This window comes from Lissotriton vulgaris, chromosome 8 (assembly GCF_964263255.1).
Source record: "Lissotriton vulgaris chromosome 8, aLisVul1.2, whole genome shotgun sequence".
Lineage (NCBI taxonomy): Eukaryota > Metazoa > Chordata > Amphibia > Caudata > Salamandridae > Lissotriton > Lissotriton vulgaris.
The window spans coordinates 163,050,631-163,075,309 of record NC_141696.1 but is presented as its reverse complement, the minus strand read 5'-3'; the positions used below and the strand labels follow the sequence as shown (position 1 = coordinate 163,075,309).

The following is a 24,679-nucleotide window of genomic DNA, read 5'->3' as shown; positions in this document are numbered from 1 at the left end:
GGTTGCCGTAAATCTGCAAGAAGTGTGCATTTTCCCAATTATAAGTTTAGTAACTCACGGCTGTAGAACTCATGCAGGGATGCCCATTGTGTGACAGATCCCCAGATGTGGTCCGATTCCTCACTGTGCTATAGGGCTCAAGCTGCAGCTCATTTATGTCACCCAAAAATGAGACTGGCCTGTGGTTTCTTATTGTATTGTAATTGCATTTATATAGCGCTTACTACCACTGACGATTCATTGAAGCTCTTAACGCCGGGCAGTATGTTGCACCAGAACCCAAGGTTAATGGTTAGTCCAGTGCTACTCGATGCGGTTGGCTATTGGGACTAGTCTTCTGTGATCAATCATAAAACCTTCCATATATTGACTTCAGGTTCAGTCAGCCAGTAAAAATATACTTAATTCTGCTGCATCAACAACCATAAACGACATATCCATACATATAAAAAGTCAATATATATTAAAAAAACACTTAAAACAATACTTTCAAGTTTCAATGTGGTAGTTAAAATGAATAAGAGTGAGGTGGGATGACTAGTGAGTTCATGCAGATGTTTGGTGGGTGTAAAGCTGAGCAAGGCTGATGTTCCTGTTCTGAAGAGATGTGACCTCACAGTTCGAAGCAGGGCTACAACTGATCTGCATATGGCTGGTCCCCTGAATGCCATATATGAGCACAAAAATTATGCTATGGAATGAGGCCCACAGTATTTATCAGTGGCAGAGATTCATTTGAGCATTCCTTACATCGATTAAGTCACTTTTTGTTTTGTGTTCCTCATCTGCAAAGGTGCAGGTTCGTAGCTAATCTACACACCTTCCCAAAGATTTTCAACAATTTTGTACAAAAACGTCTAACATAACACATCCATGTATACATTAGATGTACAAACGGCATACACCCCTAAATCTTGGCAATGTATGGGGGTGAAGACGTTATTTACTATTTTTCTGCATAGAAAACTTTATTCCAGATGGGGGAATGTATTAATAAACTATAAGGCACATGTGCACCTGAGCACTCTCACCGTAATTGTAAATTGGTGAATGCCTGCTGGTGTGAACGGTACAAAAGGGGGTGGTAATGGACGGAGCATCTGAACCAATCAAACACTCACACCCAGTCAAAAGATCTGGGTTTAATCCATCACCGTTCTTTAGCCCACTCTGCCACCCCAGTTCAGACATGGCTTTATGCAAATCAGTCTGACCCTGTGCCTCATGGGAACAGTCCAGCCCGAACTGCCAAGCCATGTCTTCCCTGGACCGGAAACAAGCTTCTGAGGACCGGTTTCTGGCATTCCACCCGTCTTCAGCCCGGCTTGCTTGAATCCAGTGGCAAAGTGAGCAAGAGACTCACGTCTGAGCATACCCTGCCAAACTTATGGCGGCCAAAAGCGGTACAAAAGGGGGTGGTGATGAACGGAGCATCTGAATCAATCAAACACTCACACCCAGTCAAAAGATCTGGGTTTAATCCATCACTTTTCTTTAGCCCACTCTGCCACCCCAGTTCAGACATGGCTATATTCCAGATGGGGGAATGTATTAATAAACTATAAGGCACATGTGCACCTGTGATTGTAAATTGGTGAATGCCTGCTGGTGTGAACATCTGTCAGTTTAAGGGTAGATGTACACACCAGAATCTGCCATTCTAACACATTTAGGAGCAAATACCTTTTTTGCTAATCTCTAAAAAGTAATTCGTTTACAACATCAACTGCATTTTTGATAGATAATAGGCCAAAATGACACGCGACACAAGCTGGTATTTATTACATGGAGGTAATCTCCATGTAATAAATACCAGCTTGTGTCCCTTAAGGGAAGTCACAAGTCATTGCTGTGCGTACACCCCAGGAGTTGCTGTCCATTAAAACATGGCTAGCACTTGGACCTGGCAGACCGCAGGATCCTGGAAGGACATAACGAAAACCAGACAGCGGCCAATTAAAGGAAATACGGTTCGAGCTGCAGAAAAATGCCAAAGTTGCTGGTGAAGCTGCGGGGCTGCGAGAGTGAGAGCGCGAGCCATGAGTAGGGCTGGAAACAGGGGAAATGAAATGACGGAACTTTCTCCAAACATGACCAGCGACTTCTGAGACGTAGAATAAACGACCCAAAACAAGGTACATGCATTATTTAAGCATGCAGACTGTTTCTCTTATGAAGTATTGTCGGCTTGAACAACAAGCATTGGTAAATGCATTGGGTTCCGCCTATGGGATTACCACGAAGGGTTTATTTTGATTAAAAAGTAAACGAATGCAATAAAGATTTTCCTGAACATGTGGGCAACCTGTATTTTTTTATTTTTTTACTGAAGGGTATACAGTTGCCAAACTGCCCATTTTAACTCACGGGAAATCTGCCAAACTAAAAAGTACGTTTGAATCTATATCAATTTTTGCAAAAGCGCTTCTTGCCACTGTTAACTGCTTCGCGGCGCTTCGCCAGGGGAGGATGCGAGGTGGAAAGTGTTTGCCCACAGGCAATCGTGGCGCACCTCGGTAGTCCCATGGATCCTTCTGTACAGACTCCTTGGGGTCGTCTTACGAGTGGTCAGGGCAGGTGGTGGTCGGTGGCTGGGGATGCGCTGGTGGTGTGGCTAGGCGCTTTAAACAGGAGCGGCTGTGTGCGGGGTGACGACCATATAATGCGTCTGACAGGCAGAAAAAACACAGCAGAGAACTGCTTCAGTAGCGAGAGTCAGACATCTCAATCGCAAGAAAATAATGACCCAACAGGAATGTACCTATTTATCTGGGATTTTTCAATGTAGTGTTTACATTACTTTTCAGTCATTTCAGTGCGCAGACACTACAGGCTGGGAGAAGACAGCTGCAAAGTGGGGGGCTCTCAGTGAGAAACAACTTGAGAATGTATGGCTAGGTCCACTAGAATTATGCGGCAGGGAGGACCACACTATGTTGCAGAGTTGACCAAATTATTCGACATCCAAAGTCACATTATGCAGCGTAGTGCCGCACTTTTTGTAATAGTATTACCTCAGTATTTTGTCATTTTACTCATTCATAAACGCAAATGTGAGTGTGGGTGAGTCTATAGGTTTAAAGAACGTATGGATGGATGAATGAATGGCTGAATGAATGAAAGCGAGTTCTGGTTCGAAGGGACACGTGGGTTTCCAGTTTCTTAGATCTCCCCCCACCCTTATGAAAGTCTAGAGCAGAGGTCCTCAAACTTTTTGATGCCGAGACCCCCCTGTCAACATTTTCAAGCGTAAGGACCCCCTCCTGACAAAAATTTCTAAACCTCTAGGTTATGAGGAAGGTGAGGACCAAATTATGCGACAGGCTTGACTAAATTGTGTGAGTAGAAAATGTAAATAATGTTCTGTGATGCTGCGTATTTTGGGGTAGCATTGCTTTATTATTTAGATTTTTTTTAAACACAGTAATACTGAGGAAAGATTTCACCCCATCAGTACCAGTTTACAACCAAAACACAGCAATTAACATCAGAAAGGTGTCTAGTTAACCTCTGTGAAGGGCCTCCCAATCCGCAGGAATACGCGCTGCCAAATTAGAAGCTCACCTGGCCATGGCCGGGAGCAGCAAGGGTGCATGCAAACCGTGGTGGTCTTGTGCAGAGTTAAGCAGTTTACCCATGCCCCTTTCCTCTCACCCCCTTCCTTCCATCCCTCTCTTCTCTCCTCTCCCAACCCCGGATCCCTCTCTCACATTGCAGGCAGATGGTTATTAGTCCCAGGACACCTTTTGGTAACAGTAGCGCACTACAAATGTAAATAATAGGCAGAAGCAGGGTATCCACTAGACCCGAACTTCGGGGGGGGGGGGGGGGGGGTTTAACACTCCCAGCCAGGGCTTGTCCAAGCACTGAACGCACACGGTGCAACAGTCTTTCCACCTTCTCCATGAATTCCTTCACTACCATTCACCAACAATACACATCTCTCTATAGCACCTGTCTGACAAACATTTCATTTTTTTTTTAGCGCTACTCATAGTTTACTCACACTCAGTTCTGTAATGTGCATGGTACATCTTCTTTGTACCAGGCACTTTAACCTTCTGCACTGTGTGGGTGACAAGAGTGCCCATGTGACTGCACGGTGAGCAATGCAACAGTGTGAGAGTAGGGTAAAAGGAGTGACTGCAGGGTGAGTGAGGTGACCATATGAATTTGGGTTCGGCTGTAAGTGCATAGTGGGACGAATTAGTGCATGGTTAGTGATGGCCTTGTTTGAGTGAGCTACAGATTGAGCACTAAAGGGGGGGCAGGTGAGTGAAGTGTCACTTGAGGGCAGGGTGAGGAGTGTGCTCGTGTGACTGCAGGGTGGGGTACAGAGTGAACAATGCAAGCAAAGTTTTAGTGCAGAGTGATCACTGTGAGGGCAGGGTGAGCAGGTGAATGTTGTGAGTGCATGGTGATCAGTGTAAGTGAATTGTGATCACTGTGAGTACATTGTGAACACTGTGAGTACATTGTGAGCACTGTGAGTACATTGTGAGCACTGTGAGTACATTGATCACTGTGAGTGCAGGGTGAGTGGGTGAATGTTGTGAGTGCATGGTGATCAGTGTGAGTGCACTGTGATCAGTGTGAGTGCATTGTGATCACTGAGTGCAGGGTGAGCGGATGAATGGTGTGAGTGCATGGTGAATGGTGTGAGTGCATGGTGAGTGGTGTGAGTGCATGGTGATCAGTGTGCGTGCATGGTGATCAGTGTGCGTGCATGGTGATCAGTGTGTGTGCATGGTGATCAGTGTGCGTGCATGGTGATCAGTGTGAGTGCATGGTGAGCGGGTGAATAGTGTGAGTGCATGGTGATCAGTGTGCGTGCATGGTGATCAGTGTGAGTGCATGGTGATCAGTGTGAGTGCATTGCGATTGCTGGGAGTGCAGGGTGAACGTGAAAGTGAAGGCGAGAATGAGAAGTGAGTAGTCTGAAAGCAGGGTGCATTCCCAGAAACTTGAAGCGTAGGGTTTCAGATATAAGTTAAACTGTTGCTTTAATGGCATTAATCAGGGTTCGAGGGTGGAGGAAATAAATAATGTGCCGATCCTGTAACAAACTTCCAGTCTAATGATTAGGGTTACCAGCTCATTATTTTGATGGCCCAGAAATAAGCAGTCACCTAAAGCTGTATTTTTTGCACTTATCTGTGAATACTTAAAACAGCAAATATACATAGAAAGCACTTTTAATTGTGTTCTAGGGATGCCTCAATGATCCATGACTAATAATTAAAGAAAATAAAGACAGAAAAGTCACATCACTAATTAATACATTCTTTTTTATTTATAACTCAATTTAGTGTCAAGAGCAGGTCTCTGCAGGATCTTTAAACAACACATAGCAGGCATGTTTCTTTTGGCAACACAACTTTATATTTTTTTTGCTTTAAATGCATCCTCACACTACAGCAGTAAGTGTAAAAATACAAATGTAAGGAATAGGCAGAGTGGGGGCCCAGGGGGTACTGGGACCATTAAAAAAACTAAACTTTGGTAATCAATTAACAAAGGCATGTAAATATTCTAATGGTCTTTAAAGACCTGTGAAAAACTCGGGGAGATAAGACTGCAGACACTGCCCAGCGAGGCCCCAGGAGTGCGAGCTGCACTGCAGCAGCCCGGGCTGAGACACAGGATGGGGGATAAGGGGGGCTGAAGCCCTTGAGGTCATGGCAGAAGTGACACTGTGAAGGCGCGACCCCCTTTGCATCGCTCCACGGCCCCCCTGGGGGTCGCGCCCCACAGTTTGAATACCCCTGGCCTAGGGATACATTGGGGTTCAGTGGGCCCCTCCCACCTGGGGCTCCGGCCGATCCCACTGCACCTGTTTTGCAAATGATAGTTACTCCTTGGAGGTGGTTGGTCTCCAAACTTAAATGCACGAGGCATGCTCAGACCCTTTAATTATAAAGTGAGCACGGGCTGGGAGCAACGCGATGTATTGAACTAGAAGTAACATGTAAAGCTTGAACTTAAAATACCAGTTTTCTGATAGTCCTAAAAGTGAAAGTTGGAGTTGAAGATATCACACATTTCTTGATGTGCGCTTCCATCCTGAGGGAACGGGAAGTCCACGTGCCTTGAGGCGGCTCCTGGCAGCAAAGCAGCATCTTTCCACCCATTGCTGCTTCTAGGCCAGGCTTCACCAGTGAGTACCGCATGAACTACTGTAGGTAGCTCTCCCGCGTGCACACACGGGCTGCGAAATTAGAAGCTTTCGGCTGGTTGAATTATTATGTATCCCAAAATTCAAGACGAGAATGTGTGCATTTTCAGAACTCATTAGCTGATGTTTGGAGAAAATGGCTAAACTTTAGAAACAAAGTTAAAGCTGATATTTCAGTGAATAATCATAAGGCATTGGGGCGACCTATTCATTAACTCCTTCGGTGCTCTGAGTCACAGTGGAGCTGTGCTCATGACGAGCTGAACTCGTCCTAATGGCTGCGCGCCGCCCATGCGCTGGTAATTCCCCGCCTGTGCGGGAAAATTATTCAGTGGGCAGAGTCGTGATGAGCTCAGCTCGTCATGAGCACACCTCCACTGTGAGTCATGACGAGCTGAGCTCGTCACGAGCACAGCGGCGTCGCTGACCACCCCCCCCACCGCATCGTGGGGGAGTTACCCCCCAGCTAAGGGGTTAATAATATTATTACCTTGATTCCCGGGGGCATTGTGGTTGATACATTCTACTCACCAAGAGCATTGCACATTGACAAAGTCTTCTTTCCGTTACTGCTGACATCGTGATGATGCAGGACGTGATCACTGCTCGTAATCTTGCAACCGGTGCCCACTTTTGTATACTTGTCTGATGTGGTCACTATTGTGCAACACTAATCATAATACTAATAACTTGGGATGATTTATAACCCCAAGGAGGTGAGAGGTGCGCTGACTGGATCCTCAACCGCAGGTTCGCCCTTGGCCCTCTCAATCCATTATCGGGTTTGAGCCGGGGCACTGTTGTGTGTATGTAGGTGTACTTATATAGCGCAACCTGTCACCCAAAGGGCATCCTGGCGCTTGCTTAGGGAACCCGTCCTGGTATTCCCCTGTGTCCACAGGGTGAAAGCCAGGCATCCCGCCGCGAGGGGCCGTTGTGGAGATTAAGCAAGCTATTGCCCAGAGTTGCAGAGTGAGACCCCGTGAGTCGAATAGGCACCGGACCGAGAATTGTCGAGGCCGTGGGATTTTTGAGCCCGAGAACCGCTGAGGCGGGGAATCGAACCCTGGTCCACGGTCGATCCCAGCATCCGGGTTTGCCGCCTCTAACCACTGAGCCACACGCTCTTAGCGGTGAGCATGCATGGGTTCAGATCCCCTTAAGGGTGAGAATAGTTTTTTATTCATGTTGTTACTGGGATTGTACCACAGTTTGTCAGGATAACAGGGATAATGTCTACGGATGCTTTCAATGTCTTATGACTTTACTTACCTGTAGTTCCTTCCACAGATTTTTAGTTTATGGAGTATGTTATTCCTCGCCTCAATTTTTATGAACGTCTGATCTTTTTATCTTGTTCTAGATCAGTTTTGTTCTAGTTAGAGACTCTTTAATGGTCTCAGTTTGCAGACCCGCCTTCCGGGGATGGTAAGCTTTGGTATATGATTCTAAATTAAGGAATCTGTGACTAGATGTCTCTATCAGATGAACAAGTTACTTACCTTCGGTATTGCATTATCTGGTAGAGACGGTGCCCACTATTGTATACTTTTCTGGTGTGGTCACTATTACGACACTATTAATAATAGCTCTTATTACAGAAAGGGTTGGAAACCCCTGGTCTCTGCCAAGATTAGGTGTCACCGTCAGAGGGCGCCAGAGTACACCTGCAAGAAGTAATGGTTGCTCCCATGCTGGAGGAGGTGATGGTAAGGGGTAGAAGTATGGTCAGAGTACCTGGGCCTGCCTCAATACCCTTTTCAACCATTACAGGTAATTCAGAACCTAGAGGCTCCTCTCGCTTGTGGCGGCCCAAATTCAGTTACCGATGCCCCCTCCTCCAGTCTCGCCCCAGGCTCCCAGTGAAAGGATGAACGCAGTTAAAGGTTCTCTGCACTGTATGAACACTCCTCGTGCTTCAGACTCACATTAGGGAGCATCTGCTCTCCGGATATGCTTGGGCCCTCAATGCTGACCTGGGTATCTGATCCAGGGTCGCTAGACGCAGGCTTATAGGTAGGAGGCTTTTGGTCTGCCCTGCTAGGATGTGGAATACATGTGACATGTATTGCATTGCATTGCAATTGTATTTATATAGCGCTTATATCCCCAACGAGATGTTAAAGCGCTTTTCCGCAAATAGTATGGTGCTCCGAAATCCAAAATGGTTTAGTGGTGGATTAGTATAGGGAAAAAAAAATTGTTAATGCGAGCACTGGACATGTGAGTCTGTTAGTTGTATAACCCCTTCCATTCTTATGACAAGCCCAGCTCATCATGAGGCATAGTGGAGCTGTGCTCATGATGAGTTGGACTTGCCATAACGGCCGCGGCACTCCCACGCGCAATTGATTCCCCGCCTGTGCGGGAGAATCAATCAATGGGCAGAGTTGTGACGAGTCCAGCTCGTCATGAGCACAGCTCCACTGTGCCCCATGACGAGCTGGGCTCGTCACGAGCACCGCGGCGCCACGCCCCCCCCTCCCCTCCCGCGCCGTGAGGGAATTAACCCCGCGGCGAAGGGGTTAATGGGATAGAGGAGGGAACAGTCTAGAAATTGGTATTTGGGAGATCATAGTAGTAAAAAGAGGTTTGGGGGACCCTAAGGAGGGATAGAGGATAAAAAAGTCTAGAAAAGTTTATTAGGAAAATCATGATAAAAATGAGGATTGGGATGAGTCAAAGGAGGTTTAGAGGGAAGAGTCTAGAAAGTGTTGTTTTGGGAAATCATAGTAGTAAAAGGAGGTTTGGGTGAGTCTAAGGAGAGATAGAGGAGGGAGGAATCTAGAAAGAGTTATCCGGAGATAATAGTAGTACAATGACAAAGTACAGAGAAGCGGTAGTAGTGTCTAATGGATCGCACTTCAGAACAAGCATTGGCATAGCCAATAGGTCTCGCTTTTGGGACCTTATAAGTAATTAGTTATACAGCACAATATCCTAAGTGCAACAACATCAACTGTTATCCAATTTTAAGAACTAGTATCTATGAATTCCTAGAGAACTTTTCTTTGTTTAAAAGCCTTGAGGAAGTCACTGGATGTGATGAAACACGTGTCGGCTGTTGTGCTGTTGGATCAAGACTATAGAGACACTTACATCTTTTACAAACTAGTTTTCTAATTGGCTATGTTCTTTTGAAAGAACAGGGGGTCTCTATGTCTCATATTTGAAAATTATGATGTCCTAATCTATCGTTTTGCCTAAATGAAAAAGTACATCCTTTTTTACGAATCCATCTTTGCTTGTTATCAGTGATACACTGAGAGATATGAAATGCATTCTTACTTATAAAGGTTGGACATAAGGGGAAATAGATATCACTTTTTGAGTGCTGGGGTACCTGTATTGTACACAGTATTACAATGACGTTTGGAGTGTGTGGAGGAAGAGGCTATATTGAGAGAGGTATATGATGAGATTTAGAGTGGCGCACTGGAGAGAGTTGAAACTTTTTTGTTGCTTTTTAGGACTACTGTATTAAATATATGGAAGAATAACTACACAGAAAGGTATATATGTAACTGAAAATTAATAAAGAGATATAAAGTTGTATTATATAACGTTCCATATGTGTTTATATGGATAAATAGTGCCTTAGAAATTTTAGATGTTTGATTACATCTTGACTATCCTCTTAAGCTTTTACACCACCTTCACCTACGATCCAGTCAGTGAGTTCCTGTACTTAAGCGCCAAGAAACCCTTGGGCGCAGTCCCCGTATAGCCTACAGGTGTAACAATACGTGGTAACATGTCGCTTTGTCTATGGCAGGGTCCTAGAGCAAGATGTGTTGTAATCTCAGTGATAGAATACAACATGCATTCCTGCACAGTGTCACTGAGAATTTCACAAAATGTTGAAGGAAGTGTTGTGTGCTTAGTAAATTCAACCCTGTCTGGTGTGGGGAACACACACAGACGAGTTTGACGCTGGAATTCTGCAGGAGGGTTGTCTACATTATGCAGCAAGAAAAGGCAAATTATGCAGCGTTATGCGACACATTTGGTCATAGTATTACTTCATTATTTTGTCATTTTTTGTACCCATGGTAACAATGTCTGGGCAAAAATGATGGATTATATGGCAAATATGGCAAATCCATAATTATGCGGAATCCACTCCAGCCGCAGAATTGCATAATTCCAGTGGCTCTAAATCAAAAGTAAAAAAAATCCTTGATTGAGACCTTTTCCATCTCTAATGTGGTTTGAGTCAGGCGACTGGGGAAATGAGAAGCTAGGATAAACTCATATGCCAAAGGCGCAGAGAACAGACGCACCCCACCCTTCCCTTTCCAGCAGGGTGGGCTGGCCATGACTGGGCTCTGTCTCAAGCCCCCTCACCGTGATTCACCCTGACCCTCCGTCCGGCAGATACCGGCTTCAGATCAGACCCCTCGCGCAGGGCTCGGTGACGTCACAGCCCAGCGATTGCAATATTTGGATATGTTTCATTATGAACACACCGGTATTCACCAAGGGCGGTGCGACAGGATACAGTTTTAAAGGCAGGGAAATGAGCCGTCAGGATAAGGGCCAAGGAAATCTCGGCAGTCAAGCAGATGCTTCCTGAACTCCGTGCACCCCCCGAAGCCCCCCCCCCCCCCTCCCCAGGCTTACGAAGCAGGCAGATTTGAGCTCTATAGCTGCCTGTAAAGATACCAATGTCGAAATAATGTGGGGGGGACCCCTGTTTACTTGGTTAATCACACTACATATGAAGCGTCACTGCAACAGCGCACTGTTTTTATAGCGCTTACTGCTACGTCTCGCGTTTAAGCGCTGTAATTAACAGGTTTCACAGTTAACCGACACTTTCCCGCTGACTTTGGCAGCAGTGCAAGGACAAACCAGTCATCACACAGTGAAGAAAGTCACTCCGTAGAACATTCGTGAGAGAGGATGTGGCCTCCCGGTCAGAGATGCTGACTTTAAGGAGGTCCTGGCGTGCGCTCAACAGCCCGTGATTCTAGGCAAATCAGTTTAACTTCCCGTCCCCATAAAATCTGATTTTGTGTAATGTAGCCTTGGTGCTCATGTAAAAGAACTCTAATCCCTGTTGTTTAAGTTCGCGCTGTATAAAACTGGAAAAAAACATTCGTCGTACGTACACATCACTTATGTAGACAGCGCTTCATCCAGTGAGCTCTAAGCCCTTGCAAGTGCGCATTTCCAACCTCGTGACTCGGCTCTTAAAGCTAGATGCATCAAACAAAAATCCGCTCGCAAAGCGTATTTTTGCATTTGGGATGCATCATCCCAAATGCAAAAATCGCAAATTGAGAATTCGCTAAATTGCGATTATTTGTATTTAAGGAATCTCAAATTGAGATTCCTTAAATGCAATGCATGAAAGTTTTAAAAATAGCGAATTCGCTAATAGGGCACGCAAATTACCATGAAGTACAACTTCATGGTAATTTGCAAAAACTTTGAAAAATGCACTAAAGTGAATTTTTCAAAGTTTCATGTTGCGTACACACATGCCCTAACGGCATATGTGTGTGCAACATATGTGCACAGATCAATTTCAGGGTGCAACAGGGTGTCCTTTGGACACCCCTGCACCCTTGAAATCGCAATCTCAATTTGCGATTCGCTAATTGCGATTCGCTAATTGCGATTGTCTTCCCATTCATTCTATGGGCCTCTAGGCCCAAAGGAATAAATGGGGAGGTATTCCTTAATTGCGACTCGCAATTTGCGAGTCGCAATTAAGGAATTCTAAGAAATCGTAATTTTTTTAGTGATTTCTTGATGCATTCCATTTTGCTATTCCTTAATAGCGAATCGGTATTTTTCGCAATTAAGGAATCGCAAATTGGGTTGTTGATGCATCTGGGGGATTGTCTTTAGTTTTTTTTACTACATTCTTAGTTTTACAGCCTCCCTTGGACGTGGAAGTACACAAACTAGCGTCATTTGACCTGTTGGGAGGGGCCGGCTGGAAAGGGCAGTGGGGGTGAAAGGAGTTCTATCCTGGCTTGGAGGAGCTGTCAGAAGTCAAGGATGATGAGAAACAAAAGGGGATGACGGACGGAGCGTTTGAGCCAATCAAACACTCACCCCCAGTCAACTGATCTGGGTTTAATCCATCACCGTTCTTTAGCTCACTCCAGCACCCCAGTTCAGACATGGCCATATGCAAATCCGTCTGACCCTGTGCCTCATGGGAACAGTCCAGCCCAAACTGCCAAGCCACGTCTTCCCTGGACCGGAATCAAGCATCCTAGGACCGGTTTTGGATTCATAATCCTCATCAGCCAGGCTATCTTGAATCCAGTGGCAAAGTGAGCAAGGAACTCACGTCTGGGCATACCCTGCGAACCTAGGGCGAACAAAGCGATACAAAAGGGGATGATGGACGGATGGGCAGAGCTGGACAGGGTACATTGCCTTTCCTCCACTCCCAGCAGTGCATCTGTGCAAACAGCCAATGGACACACTAGAATATACAAACTACATGATCAAACTCACGGAGTAAACATATTTGTTTACAAGGCACGTAGACATATGTGGAAGAGATAACAAAACCGAGTGCATATGGTGTTTGCACTAAGCAGCACTCACTCATGGTTTGCTCTACTGTTGCTCTAATCCAAGTCCTAGCTGGTGGTAGATGTATATGACGAATAATAATCATTGATTGTTAACGTACACAAAATAGACACAAATTGCATGTGTGAATGTTGTTCCCATTCTTTGTCAGGATCTGTAAATTTGGTGCTAAAACACGATAGTGCAGATTTATTCTTTTATTTTATAGTGCAAAGGTTTCTGTGATATTTAGTGTGGTGTTTCTACTAGAAGGATGCCTTCAAGTTCAAAATACTTTGCTTAGACTAACTTTAAAACATTTTCACCCATTGGATGAGTGCTGTATAGCACAGCACACGTGCCATTTATGTAAAAAATTATGAGAAAATAAAACATTTATCCTTCCTAATGTCTGCCTCCCTTAATTTTTGGTTCAAAGCCCTGTCCATCAATTTTAGGAAATAACCTTTTGCACCCAAAAATATGGGTGGTAGCATGAGTACACTCATGGGATGCCCCCATGACGCAATGCAACACGAAGCAGCACACATATATATATTTGCATTACTTTTAAGACAACTTTTTGCACTGGATAGCAAATAATTTATCAAAGTACCCAATTTTACTCATCAGGACTATTGGTGATTTTTACGTCCCGCCTGAGACAGCACAAGCTCTGTCACTTGCAAGATCTTTCATTACTTGGAAAAAGCTAAAAAAAAAGGGCTTAGAGCTCGCCCGTTACTTATCACTGGTAGGCCTCATCGCCGCTCTTATTTCCTTCCTTCTCATTGGTCTGTGCTTGCCAGTTTCACTTTCTCTGTTTGTGTGTTTGTCTCTTTGATGGAGCATGGACCGAGTTCTGATTAATGCTTGTATTAGTATCTTTGTAAGTGGAGCGCTTGATTTACAAGAGTTCCCATTGATGTTCATATTGGGTATACATACCCTTTAAAATTAAGTGCACCCATTGTTTGCCATTCTAATAGAACTTGTGTTTGTGGCATGTGGCAATTGTTTAAGTAAATTAAGCAGAGGATGTGGCATTACGGGACAGGGGAACTTGGTCCAAGTTTCAGAATTGGCTCAACATCCTGTGATTCTATACAAATCACAATCTCCTCTCTGCAAATAATTTCATCTCCCTGCACTTAAAACATGAATGTGACCTTGTGTAATATAACTGGTGTTGTCATGTAACGCACTCCAATACCTTAGGGCAGAGTTTACGTTTTATAAAACTGGGAAAGAAAAAAACCCAGAGCTTATAGTAGATTTTTTCCACTTTGGAGTTACTGTGTGTTTCATTTATTGTTTGTCAAACTAACATTTTAACAACTGTCCATTATTTGTGAAAACTTTTATGTTTAAAAATGTGAGGGATTGTTTGAAGTGTCTCTTTTTTTTATATCTGAGTAAACTGTAAAAAATATACCTGCATTAATCTTCACTCACAATTTATAGATGGTAAAATTTACTTCCTGGACTGAAGGCTGTTTGCCATGTATAGTTCAGGACAGCTCATAATAATATTGGGTGTGCTTTTCAGGTACAGTCGGAGAGACACCAACAATACAAGCCAGCACCAGTTCTGGGGGCTGATGTGGTCAGGTCACTGCAAATCAGTACTAGCACTGGCAAAGCCTACAGGTCTCACTTATGCAAGATCTATTTTCTTTGGCAATGTTTATTCTACTGCCCCATTTTAGAGCAAAATGGTTGCTGTGCAGCATAGTTGAAAGAAAAAAAGAAAGGCACTTTGACTCAGCCAATGCTTTTTAGGTCTCGCCCTGGCGAAAGCACGCGAAAGCGCGCTCTCGCCGCGAGAGCTATAGCTGTCTGCTCAGCCGACAACGAGGTGAGACAAGAGCTCCACAAGGTTTCGGTTTCTTGGCAAGATAGTGCGATTGACCGGAGTGAGTGCTCGAGAAGGGCAGGAGGCGCGCATTCCCGAATGCCAGAAAGACTAATGCCCCCTCACTACCCTCCCCAGCCCCTTGTGCCCCTTCCCACCCCGCTCTGAAGAGGAGTCCCCGGGAGGCAGGTTTAATTGCTCTCTGGGGACTGCGCGCGCCTCTCACCCTGCCTGGAAAGATGGATGAGATAGAAAGAGGACAGGCGGCTGGCAAGAACAACACTGAGGCAAAGGAGCAGTGGCTTAGAGGAGTTTCCTTCGCCTCAGACCTAGCTAATGATGAAGGGCCCCGCCCCGTCGGGCATTTCTGTGCCAAAATATCTCCTACACTGACTCTGGGATAGAATGTGCCACATTTACCCAGCTGGTGATTTGTGTGCTTGAAGTTGCTTAGCAGAGCCACGGATACTTAACAAATGAGTAGAGTACACCATGGAGATGTGGATATGTGCCATTGAAAATGCCGAAGGCGCCAGCCCACACGTTCCCAAATACAATGTGCGTTTTGTACATGAAGTTAGTTGCTTCTTGTAATGTGTGCGTGGACGCTGCAGTAAAAACGGGATGTGGCATAACAGCCGGAGCTGCCGACCTTGGAGCTGGGTTACCGGGTTCGAGCCTCGTCTTGGACTACACATCCTGTGGTTCTGAGCAAGTCACTTAATCTCCCGGTGCCTAGCAACACCTTCAGGTCGAGTTTGTGCTATATAAAACTGCAAAAAGCAAAACAAAGTGTGAGTTTAACTTCATAGGGCTTTTCCCGGCATGCCAAAGCTGCTTTCCTGTGACTTTAATCATAGGTACCTCTCAGCACCGCTGATTGGATGCATAGTGATTCTCAAAAGAGGCCATGCGTGCTGTATTTCGTGCCAGTGTGGTGCTGGGCCACAGCTGATGACAGGCATCCACTCACGTGACAAATTGTTTGCTCTCGGGTTACTTGGCACCATGGCCTGTGGCATCACTGATTAATTTCTGTGGGGCCCTCTGTAAGGTAGGCCTCGGCTGCACATCAGGTGTGCATGGGCCCTGGGCCCTATGCATTCAATCATCATTGCAGCGTTCCGATTTCAGTGCATATTCGATTATATGAGCCGTGCAGTGCTCTAGGTCTGTGAGGGTGTCTGTTAGCAACAGCTAACCACTCACAAACAATGTTTATGTACCAATTGCAAATTAAAAAAAATGTATGCAAAGTATTGTCATTTACAATGCCAGTAACTCAAATTTTAATGCTGCGAGACCTATTGCATTGCAAATGCTTGTTAAAATTTACTTTCATCCATGCTGCACAGCATCCTTGCTGCTGTACAACAAGGCAAAAGCAAAACATCGACAAAGCCAAATAATATAGTTATTTGGCTTTGCCATTTTTTTTAGCCATGTTGTACAGCAACATAGCTGATATGCGGTAAGGTTAAAAGTAAAATAAAAACAAAGCACTATGATATGGCCAGCCTTGGATATGATGTGGAATGCAAAAGATGAGCTGCATCTTCTGTTTTAATCGCACTTGTGCTAGAATGTTGCAAAAGGACACACATGTAAAACGCAATAAAGTTTGTTTAAAAAAGAAATTATGTGGCCAGCCTTGACAGCATCATGACACTTTAAAAAATTTACTTTCAACCGTGCTGCACAGCAACCACACTGCCATACAACACGGCTTTAAAAACCAAGGACAAAACAAAATAATAGTGCTGTTTGGCTTTGTCATTGTCTTTTGTAGCCATGTTGTACAGCAGTGCAACTGCTGTGCAGCATGGTTGAAAGTAAATGAGACAATACCAATAGGTCTGGCTTCTGAATGCACTGGCAAGACAGATCTAATAATCCATGTAGGTTTATGACTGCCCTCCTCCCATCAGTGCTGCTGCCAGAGAAAAACACCATAAATTATCTAGTTATTTAAGACACTTCATTAGCATTACAATGTCATGTGTGTGCCTCTGAAAGTTCAACCTCAGGCAGCCGGATAAATACATTGATCACAGATTTGTGGAGGGCTAGCACTTCTTTTGTGGAAGCATCCAACTTCTGCCCAATTTAAATATGTACTCCTGGTTCCCAACATGTGGGCGAAGCCAAAGCTCCTCTCTAGTGATGCTCACATAATTGTCTGGTGACATCTGCACTGTCGAACCAGACCATTAAGAGTGCTATGATGTGTTCAACGTTGACAAACTGATGGTTTAACAGTAACTCCAGTGGGTTGCTTTTTTGTTGCCTCTCTTTTGCTCTTCGGTTTTGGGGTAGGCTCGGTATAATACTCCTTGGTGGTTTAACAGTCCCACTAAGTGTTTGCTCCTCTGTTGCATATAATGTCCATTTGAGGTTTAACAATGCCTCATTTGAGTTACTCCACTACTGCTCCAACGTTAATTCCGGGTAGATTCCATAAAATGCTCCTTGGTGGCTTACTAATTTGGGTTGCCCCTTTGTAGCTCCCGGGTAGACTATGTATAGTGGCCCTTGTTGGTTTGACAGGGCCTCCAATTTGATGTTCTACTGCTGCTACTGTGTCTTACATTTCTCATAAACTTTTCTTTAATGAATGAATGAATAAACAAAGACGCTTATAAAGGGCACAGCTACTGGGAGAATGTCATAGCTCTAATCCAACAGGAAACCTATGAGCTAATGACTTAATTATGACCTAAACAGATATGTCTTTAGCCTTTTTCAGAGCCTTTTTCATTCTGTATGTTTCTAAGTTTATACGGTAAACAATTCCATGTTTTAGCAGCCCGAGCCGTGAAAGAAGATCCTCCTGTCCTAACCCACTCAAAGCGAGTGACCACCATCAGCCGCGCATCACTAGACCTAAGCATTTTTGTTCGACAATACTGCGGCAGCCTGGCAGACAAATACTGCGGCTCGGTGCCATAATACGCATGATGGGCTAGAACCAAGGTCTTGAACAGAATTCTCTTTTTTACTGGCAACCAGCAAAGCTAAAAAAATAGGAAAAATTGGCAGAGTGGCAGGAGAGATTAAATAATAAGCGGGCCCCTGCTTTCTGTGCCACTTCCAGAAGCTGAAGAATATAGTCAGGCAGATCCAGATAAAGGACATTAGACATGAAAGGACCAAGCCCTGGGATCTCTGAGCCTCCCAAGGGAGGAAAGTCAAGGACTTCTTTAGTGCTTTCATGATAAAGAAATCACTCCAAAAGCTATTTCATAAAATGATTACTTTCATACAGATTGCTGTCCAATACATTGATCATTGGTGTATACACATCTATGTTCATACTGGACCATGCTATTGGGTTTGTTGAGAAGCTCATATTGGAAGCAAAAAAAGTAAAAAGTTGGAGACGCTTGAATCAATTTGAGGTGCATTCCATTCCATCATTTGTATCCTGTCCGCACTATTTTAAGCAGGGATCAAACATAATCCAATTAGTCCTCAGTTTGCCCCAAAAGAGGAGTCCCACCAGAATTGCTAGACCATATCTCCTAGAATCGAACACACATTCTTTATGCGTATAGTCTCAACAGTGACAAATCGTGAAAGTGAAATACCTTGGTAAAGGGTATGTTTGGAGAATCCAATTGATTCGAATATTTATTCAGTCCTTTCTGATCCCTCTAGCATTCTAATAATTTTGGCCAGGGTTTAAAATGACCAACAAGTGGTTCGGTCCAGAAAGTGGGTGGCTCTAAAAGGGTGCCCTCTTGTCATCTCACTTAGAGATACCATCTTAAATCAGGCTGCCATGGGGTATGGAACTTTTTGCCGTGATCAGTGTGAGGCACTAGTCTCCTCAAAAAATCAAATTGGCCAAACTCCACATAGTCGAGTTGTCACATCCCAGAATCTTTTAGGGTTTTTCCATTCAGTTACATCGACATAAAGTTACACCAGTATTTATTTATTTGAGAGGTTTATATAGCGCTAGCTAAACCTGAAGGTATCATGGCACTTTACAACAGTAAATGTTCACATCAAAGGTATGGTGTCATTTAAGGTGCAAGCAAGTTGCCTCGCAGGATTGGTTCATGGTCATTCCTGGGGGTGATGGGCTGTCTATGAAGCAGAATATCCATAAACCTGTGTTTCTGTGGGTATTCTCCAATTTCTGGCATATACATTCCAACCGTGGATATAGAATGAGATTCACTCCTGTCAAATGCAGGCGTAAGTCTCTATCGAGAGCAGCAATGGCATTCAACAGCACAAAAGTGGTGTGGATATATGGAAAATACTTACTCCATAGGAAAGAAAATAATTTTTTAATGGAGAAAAAAAGAAGTTTCAAAATGCAAATACACTTGTGCGGTACCTTAATACAGACATGGACATTTACCCATTGTAGAAACATGGAATTCAAAAAGAATTCCACGACTGCCCTTGGAAAACTGCGGCTGTTAACAGTTTCCCAGGAAATGTCCCAGAACCATCTGGGAAATCAATAGCAATTTGCTCCACATGTGGACATATGCTTAAGGAGGTACTTTGGGAACAGTTTTTGTGAATCAGCCAAGTAAATAAATATATATCCTTAAATGTAGACATCACAAACACTTAGGAATGCGACCCACACATCGTTTTTTGGAAGAAACACATATTCCCCAACTAAATTCTTACATTTTATGAGGCCAGATTAAGATATCCCAGTACTTCAGTAGCACACACACATTTGACAAGCAGTCTCCCGGAGGATCACATCTCATCTCTCAAATTCTTACTTTTGTGCTGAGCATACTGCACGCATTATTTTTGCCCACTCCTTTTTCTAGAAGCAGCGATTTTTTTTATTTTGGTTAGTTTGTGATGACGTTGTTTGTAACCCTGGCCTCGTGGAGAGCAGCCAATTAAAGCAATTTGCGGTCTGAAATCTTCCTTTGGGAAATGAACAAGTGGGATTTTCAGCATCATATTATGATTAGGCTATGTTGCAGAAACTCTTTCTCGATGCCCCATGGCGAGACACGAGCATGGACTTTCTTTTCCGTATCTAAGTGATGTATGACCACAGAGACTATCCCCCAGATTCATGAAAACCATTTTCTGCGAATTCTAAATTGCAATTAATACCGAATCGCAATTTAGAATTTGCATAATGGGATTCATGAAAATCTGCGATAAAAAAAAGCGATTCGCATTTGGCCGCAAAAGCCGATAGCGATTATCCCAAAATCGCAGACTAATCGCAAAATCAGACAATTCCCGTGTTGAAATTGCGATCTCGCTAGTAGCGAGATCGCAATTTGCGATCTCGCTAATAGCGAGATCGCAAAAACGGGAAGTCGCATTTCGAGCACAGTGATTACATCACAACCAGGAAGCAGGCAGTTCCCTCCCTCATTTTGAATACTGAGGCTGATTTGGAAGCAGCACTGCCCAGAGCTCCTCTCTAAACCACCCCGGCATTGATTCAGGATACACCACACTGCAGCAATGTCACAGGAAGCAGCAGGGGCCAGTTCCACAGGGAGAAAGCGTAACATCAAATTCTCCCAACAGGAGCTAGAACATCTGATAGAGGGAGTCTGTAAAGATCATGACAGACTGTTCGGGAAGGACTCCAGGAGGGTGCCAGAGGCCAACAAATGGCGACTTTGGTTGTGCATCCACGCAAAAAGTAAACTCTGTTGGAGTCACCCAGAGATCAATTGACGATCTCAAGAAGAGGTGGTACGACCTCCGAGGTTGTGCCAAGGAGAGGGTGGCTGAGAGGCTGGGTGAGCGCCTTGCAACAGGAGGGGGAGAGCCAACAGTCCCTCCCAACACCCCATTGGAGGATCTCATTGAGGACACATTGCAACCTGAGGCATGCGTGGGGGTAACCCGGCTGGACTCCTCCCGACCCACCCAAGAAAGGCAAGGTAAGTGCCATGCGACTGCGACCCTGTCCCCTAACAATGGCCATTACCCTAGAGCTACCCATAAGAAACCCCAGTCATGCAGCCCATGCACACCAGAATATCCCTATTGCATTGTGGGACATGTAGTCTGACCACAATTTACATACAGCCAGATATGTCCTAATAGAGTCAATCCAACAGCCAGTCAGGGAATGGTAGCCTGCATGCATGTAGCAACCTTCCATGTGAAAGATACATGTAATTAATCAACGTCCACTTTACATCACAGGTGGCCCTGAAAATACCAACAGCCACAGTGAGGGGCTGCAAATTGACGAAACTCATGAGGATTCTGAGGGTGAGGCAGATCCATCCACACAACCAGGTCCATCAGGACAAGCACCAGTGCCAGCAGCCTTACCACCACCTGCAACGCCAGCGACAACAGGCGCACCACCATCGCCAGCTGTGAGACCCATGCCAGTGGCATCGGCAACACCAGCAGCCGCCAGGCCACCAACACAACGCACACCTACTGTGCCTACCCAGTCCAGCGGACAGGTCAGTGAGCGGAGCCAAAGTACACCACGCGCTGGCAGGAGGGGGATGACTGTGCGTGTGCCGGGGCTTTCAATAGAGCGCCGCATGCTGCACGTCCACCAACAACAGGCACGACACCTTGCAGCAATACATCTGCAGCTGCACAATACAGCCAGGAATGTTGGCCAGCTGTCCGACCGGATGGACCAAATGACCACGCCTGTGGAGGCAAACACTGAGGCCATGCTGAGCCAGCGAGACCTCACCCGGCGCCGCCACCGCCAGCTCCTAACACGTCTCTCGGCGTACACGCGCTCCAATTATTTAATTGGCAACGCAACTTCCCAGCTGTCCCGTAGATCATTGGCCATGCAAATACAGATGGTCCAATGCTGCCAGGACGTGGCACGGGCACTTGAGCAGGCAACCACTGCAGTTCAGGCTCTGCAGCCAACTGGCCACGGCCAGGCAGGAGGGGATGACGCTAGTGAGGGAACATCTAGCCACAGCAGCTTTTCTTTGCCACAGGTTAGTGTTCCACGCCGCAGCAGCAGGCCCACTGCGGCATCACGTGCTCACCCGGAGGAGGAGGTCGAGAGGCGACTCGGAGCTTCGCGCCAGAGGCGCCAATGACATTTATGCTCATCGGGCAGGGACATGCTGATGAGAAAAGCATGCCCGCTAACAAATCAGGAGATGTATGACGCAATACACCTCAAATGTTTCTGTAGAAAATAATGCAATATTATTGTGCAACCAACAATAATATTTATTCAATAACAGTACATCAAACTCTTGTTATTATTTCCATTGTCATGCATGAGTGAAGTGTTGGGTGAGGGGAGTGGGTGCACTAGAAACAATTCATTGTGATTTGGTTGCGCCGTCTGTGTCCTTCAGCAGGATTTTCCCCGCGTGCCTGACGCGCATGTGTAGGTGGGCGGTTGTCCCCTTCCGACTCACTACCAGATATCTCTACAGGTATCCTGCGCTTGGTAGCAATGTTGTGGAGGATAGCACACACGGCCACGATGCGGCAGCAGACCTCAGGCTCGTATTTGATGGCCCCACCAGTCTTGTGAAGTATGCGGAATCTGCTCCTCAGAAGCCCAAATGTCCTCTCAATGCAATTTCTTGTGCGTATGTGTGCAGCATTGTAACGCCGTTGCTGTGGTGTTGCAGGGTTGAGGTATGGGGTGAGGAGGTACTCACGGAGAGCGTAGCCGCTGTCACCTAAATGATAGGAGCAGAGGGTGAGTGCCTGTTCAGCGCAGCTACATGATCACAGTGTACTATTTTGGGGCATGTGTACTTACCTAGTAGGTATCCTTCCCCAAAGTCTTCCCTGGCCAGTCGTGTGTGAATGCCGCTGTGCCAGAATATGAAGGAGTCATGTGTGCTCCCCGGGTACTGTGCCACTATGCCCGTGATGATTGTCTTAGCATTGCACACCATTTGGATATTGAGAGAGTGGTAGGACTTGCGGTTGCGATACATGTATTCCGTTTGTGCTGGTGGGCAGATGTGGATGTGGGTACAGTCAATGCATCCTATTACATGTGGAAATTGTGCTACGTTGTCAAATTGAAGCTTGGTCGCATTCAAGTCCTGTTGGCTGGTCGGGAATGAGATGTAGTGGTGTAGCCAGGTCAGCATAGCCTCCAGGAAACTCCTTAGGCAGCGGGACATGGTGTGCTGGGATATCCCCCCGCAACAGCGACTATCCCCTGGAAGCTTCCGGAGGCCAGAAGGTGCAGGCTGCACAATGCCTGGACATGGGTGGGCACAGCATTGGTCCTCCTTGTTGGGTGCTGCATCAGGGGGTCTAGGTCCCAGATGAGCTTGATGATCATTGCCCCATTCAGGCGGTACTTAGTGTAAATTTGCTCCGCAGTTTGGCCCAGTAGGGTGACCCGCTGGCGGAATATCCGCTCCTGGATCCTATGTCTGTTCCGTGCTGCTCGCTGTAGCCTTCGCCGCCTGACCACCATGTAGAGTCCTGGCATTGTGAGAGTCCTCATGCTCCAGCTGCATCTCCTTAAGTGTGTTTGGTCAGGCCTGCACCTGTTGGTAGTTTGTTAAAGTTTTTTGAATTTTTTTTTCCTTACTGGTTACCACCTGGTTTGGGTTCTCCTTAAATTGCGCGTCGCAAATAGCGATTTTCGGGTTTTTCGCATTGTGCGATTTTTCTTGAATAGCGATTGCGATTTTTTAGCGATATCGCAAATTAATTAGCAGAATCCATGGTTTCTCGCAATTTCCGATTCGCTAATGGGCTTCTTCCTGGATTCTGCGAATTTATTTGCGAACTCGCAATTTTTCTTTAGCGAATTCGCATTTTTAGAGATTACACTGTCATGAATTCTTTTTATTCAAATTGCGATCGCAATTGCTAATTCGCAGCTATTGCGATCGCAATTTGGCTTCATGAATCTAGCTGTATATGCTGTATGGATCGCTGTCAGTTTCCCCTATGATGAAGAAATATGTCTCTTAAACCCTGACGTACACTAGTGAGTGTGCAGATGCACACTGACTTCCTGCCACTTTAGTTTCACAGCTCGCCCCAAACGAATGTGGCCCCCATTATTGCACTAAATAGCCAATGGCTCATGTTTGCAAACCGGGGAAGCTTTGAACTTGTAAAGACACGCTGTATATTTGTTTTGTAAGATATGGAAACTGCATGGATTTGAGCTTCCTGGAAGCAACCTTTGTTTTAATCACACAGAAATCATTAGTAAATACCGACCCCGAAACAGCCAAAAACATGCCCGCACACTGACCTGTCAGACCAGCCCTTTGGACATTGCTTGCTTGCTCGATAGGCCAGAAAGGCAAAGCAAATGTGACCCCTCTACTTCTGGGGTACCAGACAGAAATACTGCTACTTACTTACCGGAGGTTCAAATATGCGCAGAATTTTAATTAATTAGAACACCAGTGTTCCATTTATTGAAGTTACCTGTCTTTCCATGCCTTACCAACTTCACTGAGCATGTGGACTCATTGTGTACACACACACACACACACACACACACACACGTTTATTTATTTATTTTGCTTTTTTATATAGCACGGACATCACCTAAAGGTGTTAGTGTGCTTTACAATAAAACAGGTTTCATTTCAAGAGATACAAAGTTGCAAAGTGTTGCTAGTTAATATCATTACAAAAGGTAAAAAGTGGTGAGTAGAAACATAGGGATATTTGCTCGTTTCCATCATTGCAAAGGCATGGACTTACAAATTGTTAGAGGAGGGAGGTGGTATAGGTAGTAGCGGCAAAGTTAGGTTAAGTGAGACAGAGGTAGTCCAGTTAGTCTCAGTCTCGGGGAGGGTACATTATTATGAGGGAGTTTGGCTAAGGAGGTAACTGCCCAAAATGTCTTTGTAGGAGAGGGTCTTCCTGCTCCATTTTGAAGATCGGCAATGAGATGGTAGTGCGTCGTTTTGGGGGGTGGGAACTTCCATATTCTGGTCGCACTACCCAGGGGCGGCTCTAGGCTCATGGTGGCCCTGGGCAGGGAGCATAGGTAGGGGGCCCCGGAAGAGGGGGTCTGGGCAGGGCGGAGCGCGGAGGCCAGCGAAGAGGGGGGGTCAGGGTGTTTGGAAGTGGAACAGAGCCGGAGGCCGCCAAATCCCTGCCAGGGGCCACCACGCAAATATGTATCCATCCACAGAGGATTATTATAT

General features: G+C 45.4%; 1 protein-coding gene across 2 annotated transcripts in view; it reads left to right on the top strand.

Annotated features, from left to right (window-relative positions):
- The window catches only part of LRRC32 (leucine rich repeat containing 32), a 127,751-nt gene that overhangs the window by 20,391 nt on the left and 82,681 nt on the right, over positions 1–24,679 (top strand). Inside the window, exon 1 of one of the 2 annotated variants that reach the window (XM_086933882.1) lies at positions 1,959–2,135. The exons of the other annotated variant lie outside the window; for it this stretch is intronic. The gene's annotated coding sequence lies outside the window, so the exon portion shown is untranslated. Of the gene's footprint in view, positions 1–1,958; positions 2,136–24,679 lie in introns of those variants that run through there. 2 annotated transcript variants of the gene reach the window in all.